Here is a 17896-nt window from a genome sequence, read left to right as displayed (position 1 = left end):
TGCTAAGTGGCAGTTCGTTTAACCAGTTTGAGGCTCTTTTTTCAAAGGTTAGCTCAATTGCATAATTTTTTACTGTCGCTTAAGTTGTTCAAATGTTATTTCTCTTTTGGTTTGTTCTTTCAGTGTTAACTGTTTTAATTTTAATCTAGATTTTTTCTTGCTCAGATATAGCTCGTAATGGGTTGTATGTGTCTAAGACCGACGATGTTTTTTTGAGCATTCTAAAAATTTTCTTATAGTCAGAAGGTAGCTTGATATTTATACCACCCACTTTCGGTGGCGAAGAAGCCATGTCTCTAAGAAGGTGGCTAAAATTATCTTTACCAATTAAAGTTGGAATGAGATTTTCCTGCATTATCTTCTTGCAGGCCTGAATGTTTTCTGTGATATTGGGGTAGTTATAGCTGAAAACTATAGTTTTTCTTGCCCCCTTTGGTGTAACAGGAGTACACGTTTTGTGGTGATGTTTTCGCGATCTTGTAAAAATTTTTCAGTATTTCGTTAAGTTCTTCTAACTGAGTTTCTTAGAAAATTTAACATTCAGTCTCAGATTCTATGACAGAACAAAGTAGTCTTGTCCCTTTCTTCATTTCAGTTTCGGTGTTTTTGAATACTTTAAATGCCTTATTAAATTTTCTTATCTTTTACAATAAGCTGGCATTTCGATGCCTTTACATGATATTCAAAGTTTTTTCCGTGTTTGAAATTAATGTCAAGAACTGTTTGCAGGATTTTCAAATTTCTGATTGCGTTCCCATCGTCTGCATACCATTTTTGAGTTAGGCTGTTATCGCTGACTAGTTTTTATTAAAATCACAGTGGCTAGCCCGTACATCGCCATTGCCAACGGATCTCCTTGTGTGCTTCCTTCTCTAGATAGGATAACTTTTTTACGAAGAGTTTGAACGGGTTAAATTATAAGATCTAAAACCAAAATGCATGTATTTACATTGTTTTATAAAACCAGGTTCCGGTTTGAGGAGTTAAATGCGTTTTTCGCGTCTATTAGTAATATTGCATCGGAATTTGTTTTCTCGTTTTGCTCCCTAAGCGTAAGCGGATGACTTCGCCTATGCCAGTTGGCCTAACTCTTGGGTTTTTATCAAGTGGAATAGGTCGACAGGCAGTACATGGTTCGATCAGTCCAGGACTTAGTACTTTTATCGAAATCTTTTGTGCAATTTTGGCTAATGTCCACTCTTTTGCATCCACGCCTCAGGTTCAATGAGGACCATGTAGTGTCATGACAGCCTTCCTAGTTTTCTGGGCTTTATCTAGTCGGATGTGGATGAGGGGAAAGGAATTGTCTCTTCGGAGCAAGATTTTATATTGTTGTTGTTTATTGGCTCCGCGGGTGTGTCTTTCTCGATGTGGATTAGTACAACAGTTTGGCCTTTGACGGTTTCATCGAGTGAGAGACCTTCCTTGGGGTTATCAGTTAATTTAGCAATAGCACTCAATTTTTTTCCCGTGCTCACTAATTCATTAGGTTGCTCTGACTCGTTTTCTATTTTCTTTTTCTTACTTTTTGCCAAGCGCATTCGCAGTGCTTTTCCCTCGATAAAAAGTTCGTCCATTCCGCCCTATGCCATTGCTTAAGCGTTTTTGCTATAATTTTGAAGTTCGAATCATCACTCTCCGATTTGGGTTTGCATAGCACGAGGTGAGGGAATATCATTGTTGCGTGAAATGCGTATGTGTTTTCTTGTGTTTCATTTAACGAGTTGAGGGCTCTATTTAGAGTTTCTATAAAATTAAACACAACTGTGTTTTTTCCGAGGATCATGAAGACTGGTTTCCAATGCACTACTTGGTTGTAGTTTGTTCTTATTTTACCTTTTAGTTCAGGTGTGGGAAATGAACAGTGAACGGGTGTGGCTGTTACAATTTCGTTGCTGTTTTTAATTGCAAGATTTTGATCGTTGGTCGAAAGAGCTCGTTGAGGCTGAGTTGGAAGTTCTTCTTGGATGTCAGTTGTAGTGTTGTCTGTAGTCAGGGAGGTGCAGCGAATGTAGCCGAAAACTTCACCGTGGTCGCTGCCTCGGTTAAGGCCACTGCATTTTACATGTGTGCAGGCTGCGCATGTTTTGGACCAAATTCCACGCCCGCATAAGTGGATGTTACATATGATACGCTGTGTTTGATCAGACATTATATGAGGACATTATACCTAGAGAGAATCCAGAAATAAATTAAGCAAGAAAATTCCTAAAGAATTCATTACCAAAGAACGAGAAGTGGATGCCGTCTGGGCAGAACCTTTGAGGGGTTACATTTCAATTAAGATTGGGCGAAATAATGAGTGTTTTTGGATGAACAAACTTAATATTTGAGTTACACAGCACAAGGTTTTGATTGTAGAGTTTGCGATAAAGATCGATGTTATTGGAGCTTTGGGTTGTTTTGAGGATGATTAGAGTTTTGGGCTGAAACTTGTTTGCATATATTAACAAAGTTTTTCAATTTTAGCTCAACTTCTCATGACTCCAGCTATTATCATTAAGCCGGCGATTATAGTTACTGTTTTAGGACGCTTTGGTCTATATTGTAAAACTGTTTCGTACAGAGCTTGGAGTGTAGCGCCGCGGTAAGAGTGAATTGTAGATTTTACTAGAGCTGGTTTGATATAATTTGTCCTTGATGTGCCAATTACAAGCTTCTGTGAAAAGTCGGGGATGCGCCATACCCCAAATCGGGGCATCAACCTGACACACAGACGGCGAAGGCGTCGCAGAAGCTCCTAGGTGGAAATAGGGGGATGGTCGGGCAACGGACTTAATTTAAATCTGAGAGTTTAAAAAATAACCAAAAAAATAGGTAGGAACGACCTGTGGTGTTGTTGAAGGGTAGTTCCAACTGTTCACTCCTTCTTGCATCTAGATACGTCAGGGAAGCTTCACTCGCCTATGGCTGGGACGACGAGTTTTGGTAAGATAATCAGAAGAGGAAAGCCCAGCGCGCATATGATATGAAAACACACAATCGGTAAATTTTAACAATCTATTTAATAAGTTTATCACAACAATAAGTGCTATTGAACAAAATTTACAGACCTAGAGAAATAAAAAATCTATGCAAGGTGACATTAGTCTAGAATGGCGCCTAAATAGCATGGAAAAACGAATTTTCATCCGGCGAAATTTGGTATGAGAATTGGTTGTTTTGGAGAAATGATGGTCTTATTTGACACACTAAACGAATATGGATAGGCCAGTTTTTAACTAAAAACGTAATTTTAAAAATGAACATTTTTATTTTCGCGAATACAGAAGGAAGCGCGAAAATCAAAACAACGATTTTCGCTGGTCGAACAGAGAACGACGATTTATGCTGAGGGATAGAAAATTGAGAAATAATTGTGAAGATCCGAGAGCGTTCCGGAAATTAACAATTAAGATGACAAAATCGTTACTGTGCTGATTTCATTAAAGGGGAAGGCCGGGACCGTTCCCAGTGCTGAGGAGAGTGCTTATTTGGTGAGGATCATCAATTCAGAAGGGTCTTGGGAAGAGACTTGAAACTCATTTTAAACCACTTTTAGCTTCCAGAAATGTCATGAGTTGAATTGAAAAACATTTAGTTCGTTTTCAGAAATTGAAAAACTAGTAGTTAAGGGAAAAGATTGATCCATCTCCTATGGATGTGAAGTTTTTTATCTACTGAACAAAAACAATCGTAATATGATAATAAAAAGTAACCATGTTTTTAGGAGAGACCTCGTGGTCTGGGGATACTGAGACCCAGCCCTGATCTCACTATTTTGATTAGAACTAAGTTATTCTGCGTGATCTGGCCGATAAACTTAAATAGACAATTTTTTCGACCCGATTTTAATGGACCACACATAAAACTGGCTTTGGTAGAGACGGTTAAAAGCATGTGATGTAATCTCAAGTCGTTTTAGGACCTAGCTGTTTTTCCGTCAGTTGTACTTTCGTTCGAATGTTTTTTCAAATGTACTTGGTGAAAATGTATTTTCTGTTAGTATGTACTTCCGGGTGAATTTTTAATACATCTTTTTGTGGCGCTCCTAGGTATTATTCTTTTAACGTCTGCAACATTCTTACAGACATTACTCAGAGACGGAGCGTAGAAAAAATACCTATTGACGACTGGCTGACGTCAGTTACCTAAAATCTGCACGGTTTTAACCGTCTAGATCTAGCAAGTTATTTTTCGGTTCTGTTAAAGGCTAAGTAGTAAGTTACCATTTTTAGGCCATCAGTCAAACGGCTTTTGATCAGTTTTTGCTTACATGCAAAAATAACGACCTAACTGGGTCTCGATTCCCCAGACGACGTGACTACTATTAAAAACACGGCTCGGAAACCATTGTTTACTATATTTTTAGAAACAGTTATGTACTAAATCTATTGGGGATGGATTGACCTTTCCTCTTTCTAGCTATTCATGCTCTGCAATACAATATAAAATTGGAGTTAATTCAACTGTTCAAGGCATCACAGCAGCTAAAAAGTGTTTATTACAGCTAGAAAACTTTATTATGCTAGAAAACCGTAATTTACTATGTTTTTAGTGACAGTTATATTCTAAATCCATTGGAGATGGACTGACTCTTTCCTCTTTTCTAACTACTCATGCTCTAAAATACTGAACAAAATTGACCAAAATTGACTTCAATTAAATTGTTCAGGGTATTACAATAGGTAAAATATGTATTTAAATTCTTTCACAGTCTCTGCACTCCGATCCTCTATTTCCGTGTTCTCCCTAAGATAACGTAGTTATCTCTCCAATTTGGTGGCACGGGAGGGTTCGGATCTGCTCCGGGGGTGCCACTGGACCTTACTTCCGTTAAATTTTTCTCAGATAAGCGCCTTATCGTGTCAAGCTATCACTACAAGAGGCTTCGTTTTTTTCTTATTTTCTTCCGACTAATTTCCGTCTCGTGAGTTTGGTTGTGTGTTTTTGTTGTGTTTTTTAGTCAAAATGGCAGTTTTACAATTCTGAGAAATGTTCTAGCTCAAATCGAAATTTTGAAAAGTTTCATTCTAGAAAACTCTAGGACTCCTTTTCATTAAAATTCTAGTGCTAACGCCTTCAACGTTTTTTCTTGCATGCATCGACGGGTTTGACGGGTCCGCGGAATGGCATATACTCCCATGACAGTTCCCTCAATGTCCCGATTGAACTCCGGGTTATCTTCAAGTGGTGATCCAGTGTTCTAAGATCAATTTACAAATCGCATCAGAAAGTGAAATTCATCCACGTCACCTCAACTCACCGTGTGTCGTGCCATAAATGGCATCGTACTTCATTTCACTGCCTTCTATGTTTTTCACAAAATATGCACCATGAGAAGTTTCCTAGATTAAGTTTTTTTCTGACTATTCAAGTCATCTCACCATAAGGCTTCTTTTCGCTCTTGCTGATTAAAAAAATGGTTTGGTACGTGGAACGGCCACGCAACAGTTAAAAAATACTTAGAGTTACTCAGAAAGTATAAGCTGTTGCCCCTTTATGCTGTTGCCATTTATGCTGTTGCCCTCAAAGTTAAGAAACTCTATGGCTATGAAAGCTAATGAGGTACCCACCCTCCTCGAGCGAGCTTACCCAAACCCCAACAGGTCGCCACAAAGTGAAGATGTGTCCCACACAGGTTAAAAACTTCAGTCAGGTTGAAATAGGTTTGTATACTCACCTGCATAAATAAATAACAATAAGCTAAAGTTTTCCATTGCAATTCAACAATTGTAACAATTCATAACAGTTTCAAAATCTAGTCTGACCAGACATAAACAATTTCAAAAAAGTTTAAAAGTTTCCAAAATCAATCTTCGTTGACTTGGCCAAGCTTTCGCGCACCACAACTATTGGGTTTTTCATTTCTCTCCACTTCTGCTCCGGCTCGCCTTCAATTCTTACTCCATCGTTTCTTGATCCTGTTCTCCCATGTGGCTACTTTCCAGCACTTTCTGCAGCACGTCGACAGAGTTGCTGGCCGAGCCCCACCTTTCTTGTTGCAGCAATCTCTGCTGTAACAGGAAAAAAGATCTAAGTTCACCTTTTGCTCCCGATTCCTACAGAAGCTATTGTGCAAGCACAGACTTACATTCCGTTCCAGGTCAAATCCTGAGAACTCTTTTATCTCATTTTCGGTAGTACAAGGCATCCCAGCCACCCGCTTCACAGCTGTACTTACGGCGTTCCTATCTGTCAATAATGCTCTCTTATAGGCTCCCGGTCCTATATTCAGCTGGAAGGCTTGATAGGCGTCCGTGTTCCTCGACATACGACGCTTCGCGCGATCATACATCCACGACGTCATGACGGCACTGAACCAAGGCATCAACCTCTGCCTTGACCATATCTTTTCGATGGCTTTGGGTGTCCTCAGGACTTTGCAGGTGGGCTTTAAAAGATCCAGAGTGTTGTTGAATTTTACGTTGCTTAGCTGTTTAGGTGTCGGCATTGTCATTTAATGCTCGCTGGTCCCCGCGTTGGCTTCCAAACACTCCATCGCAATCATGCAACTAAGTACCAAGATCGATACAGGCTGGTTTTGGTCAGACAACCCCATGAAGAACAATTCTTCCACTAATATTAAGTTCCCTTATTTGGGGTACCATAACGTCTGCGCCAGGCAGTGGTAAGGATACTCCTCATGGGTCAGCAGAATCTTTCTCCAGTTCCAGTATTCTGAAGTTTCTAGCAATGATTCCACCTCTGTCATAATCTGATGCATTCCGTCCTTTTCATCTATGGTGGGGAATTCATTCGGTGATGCTCCACTCGCCTTTGTTTTCTGGAAATCACTCACATTACCCTCACTAAACTTCATGAAACTTTCACCTACTACGTCTTACAATTTGCCTTCAGATCTCCTCGGGACAATCCGAATGATCATCATTAACATAGCATGCGACTTCTCCGACATTCTGGCCAGTTTCACTCATTTAGGCACTGAGAAGAGTTGATCAATCAACACCTTTTGTGTCCTCGCATCTAACATCATCATTTGCTATGCAGTATGGTGCGGAGCCTGATCCCGCAAGATTTTTTGAGTCAGTAGTTCTATGATGTCTTTCCCTGTCTTTCAGATTCATCTCATTTTCCAGAGCTTCTCGGCAGCCTCCATTTTTCTGTTCCGTCTATAACCCTCCAGGGAACACTTCCACACTCAAAGATGTAACCAGCTCATGAGCACCCTCCAGGCGATCCAATGACTCAATCGAGCTGACCATGCTGTAAAATTCCAAGGCGATCATCAGGTTCACTTCCGATACTCTGTGGCAATCCGCAATCCCGACATACTCAATCTTCCGTACAAATTGACTATCTGGCCACGTTGCTCACTCAGTGTATTCGAGCAAGGGAACACACATTTCCTTCCATTCCTAGCTGGAAGCTCGGCAGGTGCCCTTCTTCATCCAATCACTTGGAGAAATCCTCTTGGACAATTCCTTGGGTGGTTCCTCATTCTGCTTCATTATTCTCAGAGCCAACAGGTGGTGTATTACGGCTAAACCATGCACACTCCCGTAATCATCCAACTCTAGTACGACGTCTTCCGTCACGTTCCATATCAAACCATCATTTGGGTGAGGGCACCATGAAGGCTTCATGAGCTCGCACATCGTTACTAAGCTGGTTTTCAAAGGAACGTCTCATTAATCGTATTCAAAGCTCACCTGCACTTTCAATTGTGGAACCGAGTGCTCAACCACTCGTTCCTTTGGGATAAATCCTAGTCTCGGCTGCTCAACTGTCAGCATCCCGAATTCTTTCACTTTTGCATCCCTTGCGTCCTCATCCATAGAAGGGTTACACACCATTCCGGCAGGGCTCTCAGGCTCATAGAAAGGGTTATACGCCATTCCAGCAGGACTCTGAGGAAGGTCCGCTCACGATCATTTTTTTTTCCTTGTCGAATGTCTTGTATGCATTCTTCCAACACAGGAGTGGGGATGCGATACACCACGATTCTCAAAAAACAAAGGACATCTTTACGTTTAGCCTACGCTACCACACAGTTGTCTCTGCTGATCAATACTCGCAGGACCTCCATGAGTTCCAACTCCTGTTCCTTCGATCTTGAATCGTTACTGGCCTCGTTCTCTGACTTTCTGATTCCCATCAGGCACCATGCCAACCGTAGTTGCAACTCGGTCCTTACGCATGGATATGCCAGATACGCCGCTACCGTTGAAGGTGCATTCATAGTCTTGTCGAAGTATCTCTGAAGGGCGAACCTCCAGTAGATTTTTAACAGCTGTTCCAGTCCATTTTCCTCTGTTTCTGATGACATCACAGTGCCATTCTCCTTTCGTTTCAAACTGGAACCCTCCTTTAACTCCTGTGAATGTTCTCGTATGGCTTTTTTCTCATTCCATGCCATCAATTGCCCTTTCGTTGAGTTCTTTGCCTTAAGCATCTCCACATAGCCAACAGCGGGATCACACATGCGGACTGAGTCGGTTATGGTAATCCGACTGTATTCGACCACGTCGAGCTGTCCCTCCAGTTTTATTCAGGCAATGTTCGTTCGCGAGTGCTTGTAGTCATTAAGCCCAACAGATCCGCGCTGGCTCATGACTTCCATTTCAAAATTCGTGTGTGCTAGGGTTCGTACGCTTTTTCTCGACTGCGAGGCTGTTGAGATCAAACAGGCCAAAAGCATAGTTGGTATCAGGTTCTCCTTTTCTCCCCTACTCGGCGCCGCATGATCGCATTGTTCACCCTCGTTTGGGCGGACCAGCTTTGCTAACAACGTCACCACTGTTTTGCTTTTTGATTTCATCACTTTAGAATTCACTGCTTTGCTATCGGCTCTAATTCTCGGCCTTTTCAGCCCTTTCTTGGCTCCTTAACGGGTATCCTCTTTGTGATCAGGTATTCATCGGCGCTGTCTTCCGTGTCAGAATCCGTGGGGCCCATCAATTTCTCTATAACCTCACGCATGATGGGTTGATCCAACCCCACCTTCATTACGGACTGCGTCCCGTACCTGTATATCACATCGCAAGTCCTCTCGATGAAGACCACTCGGTTCCATGTCACTCCTGTTTTTCGCTCTAAATAACTCTGGTATCTCTCCTTTTCTCCTCTGGCAACGTGCCAAGAAAAGATAGTCTCATGGTTTTAACAATTCTCCCAGTTTGAGGGGTTCACAAAGTAGCTTCTGTTCGTCTCTCCTTCGAGAGTCCAGTGCCAGATAGACTGGATCCGCTGGAGACAGGATCGCTGTTGCCTCTTTCGTAGGAGACATAAATGAAGACGGCGTCATCAGAACCAGATGTTCATCGATCTCTCCACTGTCATCATTTTAACTAAACTGGTACTGCAGCAAATCCGTCTCCATTGCTCCTAAGTTCGTTTCGCTCGTTTTTTCTTCCTTCCCCTTCTTGGGGTCGTCATCCTGATCCTCCACATCATCATTGTTGACACCATTTGGCTTCGATCTCAGTCTCGAAGCGCCCTGGCGCACATCCATGCCTAAGTCCGTACGAGCTGGCTCAGTCAGGTCATTTGCATGGTAAAATATTTCGTCATTCACCAGGAATTCAACTGATTAATCATCATGTGGCTCCAGCTCATCTATTGTCATATAGATGCCTCCTCTGGACTCTTTAGACATTTCCAACAATACAACTTTCTCCTCTCCTGGCCGTTTCAGTTTAGTTCAAGCTTCAGCTGGTGAATACACTTTGTTCCATACGTCGAAGGAAACTCCGGGCTTTCTAGTTGTTGGTGCCTTGAGTTCTCAAAAAACAAAGGAAATCCTTACGTTTAGCCTACGCTACCACACAGTCGTCTCTGCTGATCAACACTCGCAGGACCTCCATGAGTTCCAACTCCTGTTCCTTCGATCTTGAATCGTTACTGGCCTCGTTCTCTGACTTTCTGATTATCATCAGGCACCATGCCAACCGTAGTTGCAACTCGGTCCTTACGCATGGGCATGCCAGATACGCCGCTACCGTTGAAGGTGCATTCATAGTCTTGTCGAACTATCTCTCAAGGGCGACCATCCAGTAGATTTTTAACAGCTGTTCCAGTCCATTTTCCTCTGCTTCCGATGACATAACAGTGCCATTCTCCTTTCGTTTCAAATTGGAACCCTCGATTAACTCCTGTGAATGTTCTCGTATGGCTTTCTTCTCATTCCATGCCATCAATTGCCCTTTCGTTGAGTTCTTTGCCTTGAGCATCTCCACATAGCCAACAGCGGGATCACACATGCGGACTGAGTCGGTTATTGTAATCCGACTGTATTCGACCACGTCGAGTTGTCCCTCCAGTTTCATTCAGGCAATGTTCGTTCGCGAGGGCTTGTAGTCAGTGGTCATCAAGCCCAACAGATCCGCGCTGGCTCATGACTTCCATTTCAAAATTCGTGTGTACCAGGGTTCGTACGCTTTTTCTCGACTGCGAGGCTGTTGAGATCAATCAGGCCAAAAGCATAGTTGGTATCAGGTTCTCCTTTTCTCCCCTACTCGGCGCCGCATGATCGCATTGTTCACCCTCCCAGCTTTGCTAACAACGGCACCACTGTTTTGCTTTTTGATTTCATCACTTTAGAATTCACTGCTTTGCTATCGGCTCTAATTCTCGGCCTCTTCAGCCCTTTCTTGGCTCCTTAACGGGTATCCTCTTCGTGATCAGGTATTCATCGGCGCTGTCTTCCGTGTCAGAATCTGTGGGGCCCATCAATTTCTCTATAACCTCACGCATGATGGGTTGATCCAACCCCACCCTCATTACGGACTGCCTCCCGTACCTGTATATCACATCGCAAGTCCTCTCGATGAAGACCACTCGGTTCCATGTCACTCCCGTTTTTCGCTCTAAATAACTCTGGTATCTCTCCCATTTCTCCTCTGGCAACGTGCCAAGAAAAGATAGTCTCATGGTTTTATCAATTCTCCTAGTTTGAGGTGTTCACAAAGTAACTTCTGTGCGTCTCTCCTTCGAGAGTCCAGTGCCAGATAGACTGGATCCGCTGGAGCCAGGATCGCTGTTGCCTCTTTCGTAGGAGACATAAATGAAGACGGCGTCATCAGTACCAGATGTTCATCGACCTCTCCACTGTCATCATATGCACTGAACTGGTACTCCAGCAAATCCGTCTCCATTGCTCCTAAGTTCGTTTCGCTCGTTTTCTCTTCCTTTCATTCTTGGGGTCGTCATAGTGATCCTCCACATCATCATTGTTGGCACCATTTGGCTTCGATCTCAGTCCCGAAGCGCCCTGCCGCACATCGATGCCTAAGTCCCGCCGAGCTGGCACAGTCAGGTCATTTTCATGGTAAAATATTTCGTCATTCACCAGGAATTCAACTGATTAATCATCATGTGGCTCCTGCTCATCTATCGTCATGTCTGGACTCTTTAGACATTTCCATCAATACTACTTTCTCCTCTCCTGGCAATTTCAGTCTAGTTCAATCTACAGCTGGTGAAAACACTTTGATCCATATGTCGGAGGAAACTCCGGTCTTTCTAGTTGGTGGTGCCTTGATCTTCTTTCGACTCCAAGCATCAGGAAAACTGAAGTCAAATGTGTGCATCGCTGCAACACTCCAGCTGAAGAAGCATGGCTCAATTCCTTCACTCCATTTCTGCATTCTCTCTTCCACATCGCGAGCTGCTCCGATGGGAGGGGCGATGACAGGAGACGTAATTCCTAGCAGCATCCTCCTTATCGGCCGGTACCGAGGGCATTGTTCTGGCAATTTCCTGGGTCCTGCAAGCCACCCCTGCTGGTTTTCCTTCACGTGTGCGTACGCTTCCGGCCAGGACCCTTCACTATCGGTTGCAGATTCCAGAGCATGGAGTTGAATTGGACGTGTGAAAGGTCTTCACCGCCCATTCGACACTTGAAGTTGTTGTTGAAGTCCATCAACTTCCATCCAGGCTCCGCTATCTCTCCATATAGCCTATCGTCGCTGGCCAGTCCTCTCAGCTCCTTTTGTTCCACCCAGTTCAGCACTAAACGATTCACTACTGAGACCAGTTTGACATATAGCACTGAATTCCTATTGCCTTTATTTGTACACCATGGAACACATGCAACATTACCGGTCTATACTCTACTGTGACGAACTGTCAACTCAAATACTGTCCAGTGGATCGATCCGCATCATCGGAGCCAGATCTGTCAAAAGAGGCATGTCGCCTTTTTTCCTGCACTCACTCGCTCCTGCTATGATCTTATCCTCTCCCGTCAGTTTCATTTTCTGTTGCAGGAGATATTGAATCAAAAGTGTTCTCCAATCCTTCATCTTTCGATGTGAGGCGTTTTCCAACTTCGCATTGAACTCTGCACTCGGCCCCTGTAGGTATCACAGGAGTACGATCAGGTCACCCAATCGACCATATGTTATCTTGATTAGGGTGAGGAGCTAGTCCGGCTAGTGCCTGAGTGAAGAGAATGGCTGGTCCCTTTGCAAAGTTTTCAGAGCCAAATGTCACATACAGTGACAACATAAGGCCGATCGACAGCTTCATGACAAAGCTAGCATAGCTCGCAATCAGGTTCCTGGAGCCCCTCGGGTGGACCGGAAGGATGGCGTCCATCCCACTCCCATTCCTTCCAGGATTGCATCGGACCTGTCACATGTGCCCTCGTGGCCAGAACAGCCGGTTGGAACTTGAACAGCGACATGTTTTTCACATTCTGCATTAACTGCAACATAATGGCTCCAGCCTGATCCCTTTCGTTCTGTAAGTTCTTCAGGTACAAGTGGATCCCTTTTATCACTGCTTGGACATGTTCGACGGCGTCTTCTGCCAGCGTACACTTTCGCGGTGACAAATACGGCCATGCATTAGTGTCTGGTTTTGTCCTCAAAACCAGTGCCATGAGGTATTTCTCCGACGACGTCAGATTCCGCCTGACCATTTTTTCCTCCGCGTTCTTCTCATAGTCCACTTGCTTGAACCAGAGGTCATTCGCCACCTGCTGCACCAGCGCATGGTCATCATTTACGTTTGGTCTCAATTTAAACAACTTGGCGACCTTTGACAGTTCCAACACCAGGACTTCATCCAGCACCACACAGGTCGTGCTGTACTCTTTGATTCCCTGTGTGGAGTTGAAGAAGTCTTCGCAGACAGAGGGAGTTTCGAGCGAGAGGTTAATAAGCGTTTGAATCAATAGATCTGTTCGGCCCGTGAATAACTACGTCAAATTAGGTAAAGCCCATTTTCACCACATCAACTCTGGTTAAACGCGGCTCTGTAATTGATCATTCGAGCCGGCTATTATTATCTCTTGTGGATCCATGCTGACAATTCTCTGCACACTTATTGTCGTGCCTACTGCTTGTCCCAAATCCAGCGTGGGAGCCGCCGTGTCTGGCCAAAACAATGAACGCGGCGTGTAGATGTGGTCGGCAGCAAATAGGATCGTCGGCAGGAAATAGGCTATCGGACATCGGTGTGTTCAGCCCTTTGTGCCTCCTGTCATCCCCTTCCACAGAGGTCGCCTGTGGATAGTCTCATTATTTTTCACCAGGCGTTTGGCCCAGTGGTCTGGAGAATTTCCTATACATCTTGTGGTGTTTGTTGTTGGGCTTGTTTTCTGTCTTGAACTAACCCTTTCGGAGAGGTGGTATCAACTCTCTGGCCATCCGACGGCCGTCCGTCAGGGATCGTGTGTTCAGGAGTCCCATGGTATTGTCTTGAGGCAATCCATCGAGATCTACAAATCTGAGCAGGGTGACAGAGATGAACTGTTCTTGCTCCGCCAGTAACCAGTCCACGTTCGATATCCGATACAATCCCGACACTGTGGGGCCATTTCTTTTCATCATTCTCCTAGCAACTGATCGACATGCCAACGTATTCAGGTTCAAACCTACTAACAGGTCAGCCTTGTACTGTCCCATGCACTGGGATCTGGACTGTTCCAGAGCAGCACACTGGTCAATTCAAATGCCTCTGCAGGCGCCAGATTTGCCGATGAGTTCCCCGCCGGAACAGGAATCGTGGCTGGCAAATTACTCTCACTCGTGGAAGTCTGGGAGCTTGTTGGATTTTGTTCGTTAGGTCTTCCGAGCCGACTTTCCACCGGCTGCCTTCGACGAGGGGGATCAGTCGCCAGCCTCTCTCTCACGTCCGAGTTAGGAGCAGCGGGAGTAGCATTACCCGTTTCTGATGTCAAAGGTCCAAGACGATTCGCGAGTGGCTCACGCACATTGCTGCTCACTCTGCCTCTTTCGGTCGAACTTGTCCGAGCCAGGGAGTCAGTCGTCCTGCGTTCCTCTTCCAGCTCTTCGATCTTCCTTTAGAAGGCGTAATTAAACCACCGCATTCTCTGTAGAGAGTTAAAGTGTATTACATCTCTGGTGAGCGCGAGATGGTCAGTCATACGCAAATCCATGAGTCGCAACTCGCCTGGATTACTCCTGACCTGTTTACGAATCACTTCATTCCATCAGGCCACGTTGCCGCTCATGAAATCGGCCACCGGTGTTCCCACTCCCAGGTTTTATCGGACCCTGCACAGCACCAAGAGCCTTGGTTTATATTTTCCCTTCAATTCGTTCAAAAGGCAGACCAACAGAGGTTACCATCTGTTCTCTGGTCAACCGGACTCCTAGAGATTTCGTTAGTGCCTAACATTATCAACTTAATCACTTGGGCCAAGGAGGCTCCCCCAAAGGAAAGCGCAGTGGTCTGACCAATCACAAAGATCTCAATCAGATCCCTCACAAAGCTGTCCCCTAAGATCAGATGACGACTCTCAGAAAGAACCGCTTGGTTGTTGACGGCAGGAGTCCAGCTCATGCCATTTAGGCAGCCTCAGGGGTGCTCTGCAGCCACTTGCAAAAAACCCGAACCGCAAGGTTCTTTCTGATGTCCACCACTCGCGATCTCAAGGTGGTCTCGCCACGTGTCGGGCCGGCCGGCACAATCGCAAGTGATGTTCGCTCTGAGTTGCTTGAAGAGCGATCAGTGTGTTGGGAAGGGACGACCCTCCCCAGCCTTCGTCTACCGGTTGATCTCATTCATCGCCGTTTGATCTCATTCATCGTCGTTCTGGCTACGTGCAAAAATGTATCTTGAAAAGAGGAGGCAGGTAGGTGTCCGAAGAATCGCGTATTGTATTCCTAGGGCCTCCCCGGGGACGAAAAGCTTCTGTGCCTTTGTCCTGAACTGGGTGTCCTTGGACCCATCCGAGTTCATTGTTGCCGGGACCTTCGTCATAAATAAGTCTTTAAGGTGCTTGATTTCTTCTTCTTTAAAAGCTACCAGCATCTTGTAGTGCCTTTTTTCCACTCGTCTCATTATTGGGCTATCGCCTTGTTTTCTTCGTCTTGTCCAAGGTTTTGATTGTTTCCGAAGTCTGGAATTCCATATCGTTCACCATGACTTTCTTGGATGGCGGAGCTGCGATTGAGGAACCCGCCAAGTGCGATGGGCCCGGGACGCGATCTCTTCGCTCCAAGAATTAGAAGTGCTTAATTGTTCAAGCGGACAGGCAGGGGCTTCCTCAAGAGCCAAGTCGTGACCAGACATCGCTCCTCGTCACCATCGCATGAGCCTATTCCGGCCTCTTTCGGCGGTACCGGGCTCGCCGAAGGCCAACATCAATGCTACTTCTGTGAGGCGATCCCCACGGGCTTTTCGTCCCATCGCATTGAGTAGTGCGACGGTGAACGTCGGCAGCTCCGGGTCTTTGTTTCCAAGGTTACAATCTATCAACAGCCAGAGCCGTTCCTAGACTCGCCGAGATGAAATCCATGAGGTCATTCGTTTCATCTTTTCTTGTGTCGATTCCTTTCATCAATGTCAATTCTTTTAATTTCGAGTATCAATAATTTTTTTTTGATCAATCACGATCTAAAAGACAAGTCACACTTTAGAACCATTATGAAAGCTATCCTATCTCCACGATAAAACATCATACATATTTTCAAAAGCAGTCATTTGAACTTTTCTTTTTGTTTTTAGTCTGAAAGATGCCGATTATGTCCCATTATGTCAGTCTAAAATGATCAGATGCTGTCACTTTCGAACCTGGAGTAGCCAAGGTCACAACAAAATAACCATCACTTAATCATGATCACACAAAAATACTAGAATACAAAAACCTAATACTCAATTTCTATCACAAAATTTAAATGCTAATATTTAAAAAGTACATCTAGTGGAAGACTCTTAGTCCTAATAAAAGATCTCTTATCCCTAAATATAGCTTTAGCATAGGCTCAGACAGTACTTCATTGGCAAGTAGATTTTTATATCAGTTTTCAAAAAAATTACATGCACCAAAGCATAAAGCTCTCTGGGATGTAAATTTTCCCATATTGGGATCACAGACCGGCAAGGAGAGCGAGGTCACTCCTGTCTTAACCAGAAAACCCCTGAGTCGAGCCAGCACTTAACTCCAGGGATTCACATGTTGCATATCGTTGGCCTTATTTATAAAAAAAAAACAATTGATTTACCGGTGTCTGTGAAGCAACAGGGGGCAGCGCTATCATCCTTCCTACACCAGGCCTTGGTTTTCACAAAACTCGTCATTTGTACTCTCTCTTAAAGTCGGCCGCCGGAGCTGTTTTAAAAATCGTATCCGCATTTATCGCTATAGCACCTTCACGTTTCGTGATTATGAATCAGTGTCCGTGACAATGATAATGTTTGAGTAGTGATTCGGTAGCTCAAAATATGATTCAAAAATTCGTCAAAAAGAGGTTTCTTGGCGTTCTTGTCCTCCGTTTCTAGTTCTCCTGTTTCCCTTGTCGATTTTAATTATTTGATGATAAGATTTATGGTGTGAGGGAGTCCTACGACTATCCATCGCCCAGAATCGAGCACATCGAGATTGGATTTGGGAACACGTAAGGTACCATCTGGAGCGAACCAGTTAGACCCAGTGTTATCGTGACTGATATATTTGAGTGCTCTTTTAAAACTTCAATCCACAGTTATCGCTATAGCGCATGGGCGTTCCGTGAGTAAAAATCACTGTCTGTCACAACAATGTTGTTCGAGTAGTGACTAGGTAGTTCATAATATGATTCGAGATTTCGTCCAAAGCGCGGTTTTTGAGGGTTTTAGCCTCTTGTTTCCAGTTCCGCTGTTTTCCTTGCCAATTTTATTTTTTTAATCATAAGATTTTCGGTGTGGGCGAGTCGTAACCCCACTCCCCGGAGAAAATTATCCATCGACGTCATCGTCGATCGCCCAGGATTGAGCAGATCGCGGTTAGATTCGGTAACACACAAGGTGCCATCAACACCGATCCAGTTTGACTCGGAGTTGTCGTGGCTTATGTATTCCATGCTGGTCCGATCAACATCCTGAATCGTCAGGATTGTATCCTTCGGATCTGCAGCTAGTTCAACTCATGCTCCTGCTTTTGTTTCACCTCAGGTTTGAGCTCCGTTTCCGGTTTTGATCGATTGTCGATCCAGTCTGCTTCCGTATCATCGGTCAGGTCGATGTTCTGTGATTTCGTCCAAACCCACCATTGAGTCCGCCACGTTGTTCAATACTATTCTGTCCTCTACAAAATCCACACCATACGGGTTGTATTTCTTCTTGTTTCTTCCCCTCGAGCTATGTCGCGTCTCCATGGTCAAAGGAAATGCAGGTTCTAGTTTTTTGTCAACTTCGGTCTTTTCCAGACAGTCCCAGTCCTCCTCGAAGTATGGTAGGGTTTCTTTCTTCATCGACCTCTATTCGCTCAGTTAGTTCCCTGTCCAGTGGCAGATCACAGTCATCTATCAACTCCTTTCCATCGTTCATGTCACGTGTGCCTCTCTCGTTCAGCCTGACGCACGTGTGCATGTCAGCCGGGATGCATCAGTCTTCCGATGAGGCATTGTGCGGTATGATGTTCTCACAATGATCTGCGCATCCGGTGCTCAATCGATAAAAGCGACCAATCTGGTGCACTTCAGTTATTTGAAAGGGACCAAGC

The 17896-nt window shown here is 44.4% G+C and overlaps 1 protein-coding gene across 1 annotated transcript in view; it reads left to right on the top strand.

Moving 5' to 3' along the window:
• Window positions 1-623: 623 nt before the first annotated feature.
• The window catches only part of LOC134855210 (probable serine/threonine-protein kinase DDB_G0282963), a 514793-nt gene continuing 497520 nt past the window's right edge, over window positions 624-17896 (top strand). The window contains exon 1 of the mRNA XM_063871667.1: window positions 624-633. The gene's annotated coding sequence lies outside the window, so the exon portion shown is untranslated. The remainder of the gene's footprint in view (window positions 634-17896) is intronic.

Source organism: Symsagittifera roscoffensis, chromosome 10 (genome assembly GCF_963678635.1).
Source record: "Symsagittifera roscoffensis chromosome 10, txSymRosc1.1, whole genome shotgun sequence".
Classification (NCBI taxonomy): domain Eukaryota; kingdom Metazoa; phylum Xenacoelomorpha; order Acoela; family Convolutidae; genus Symsagittifera; species Symsagittifera roscoffensis.
Note: the sequence above shows the minus strand (reverse complement) of the source record. Positions and strands in the feature narration are given on the sequence as shown.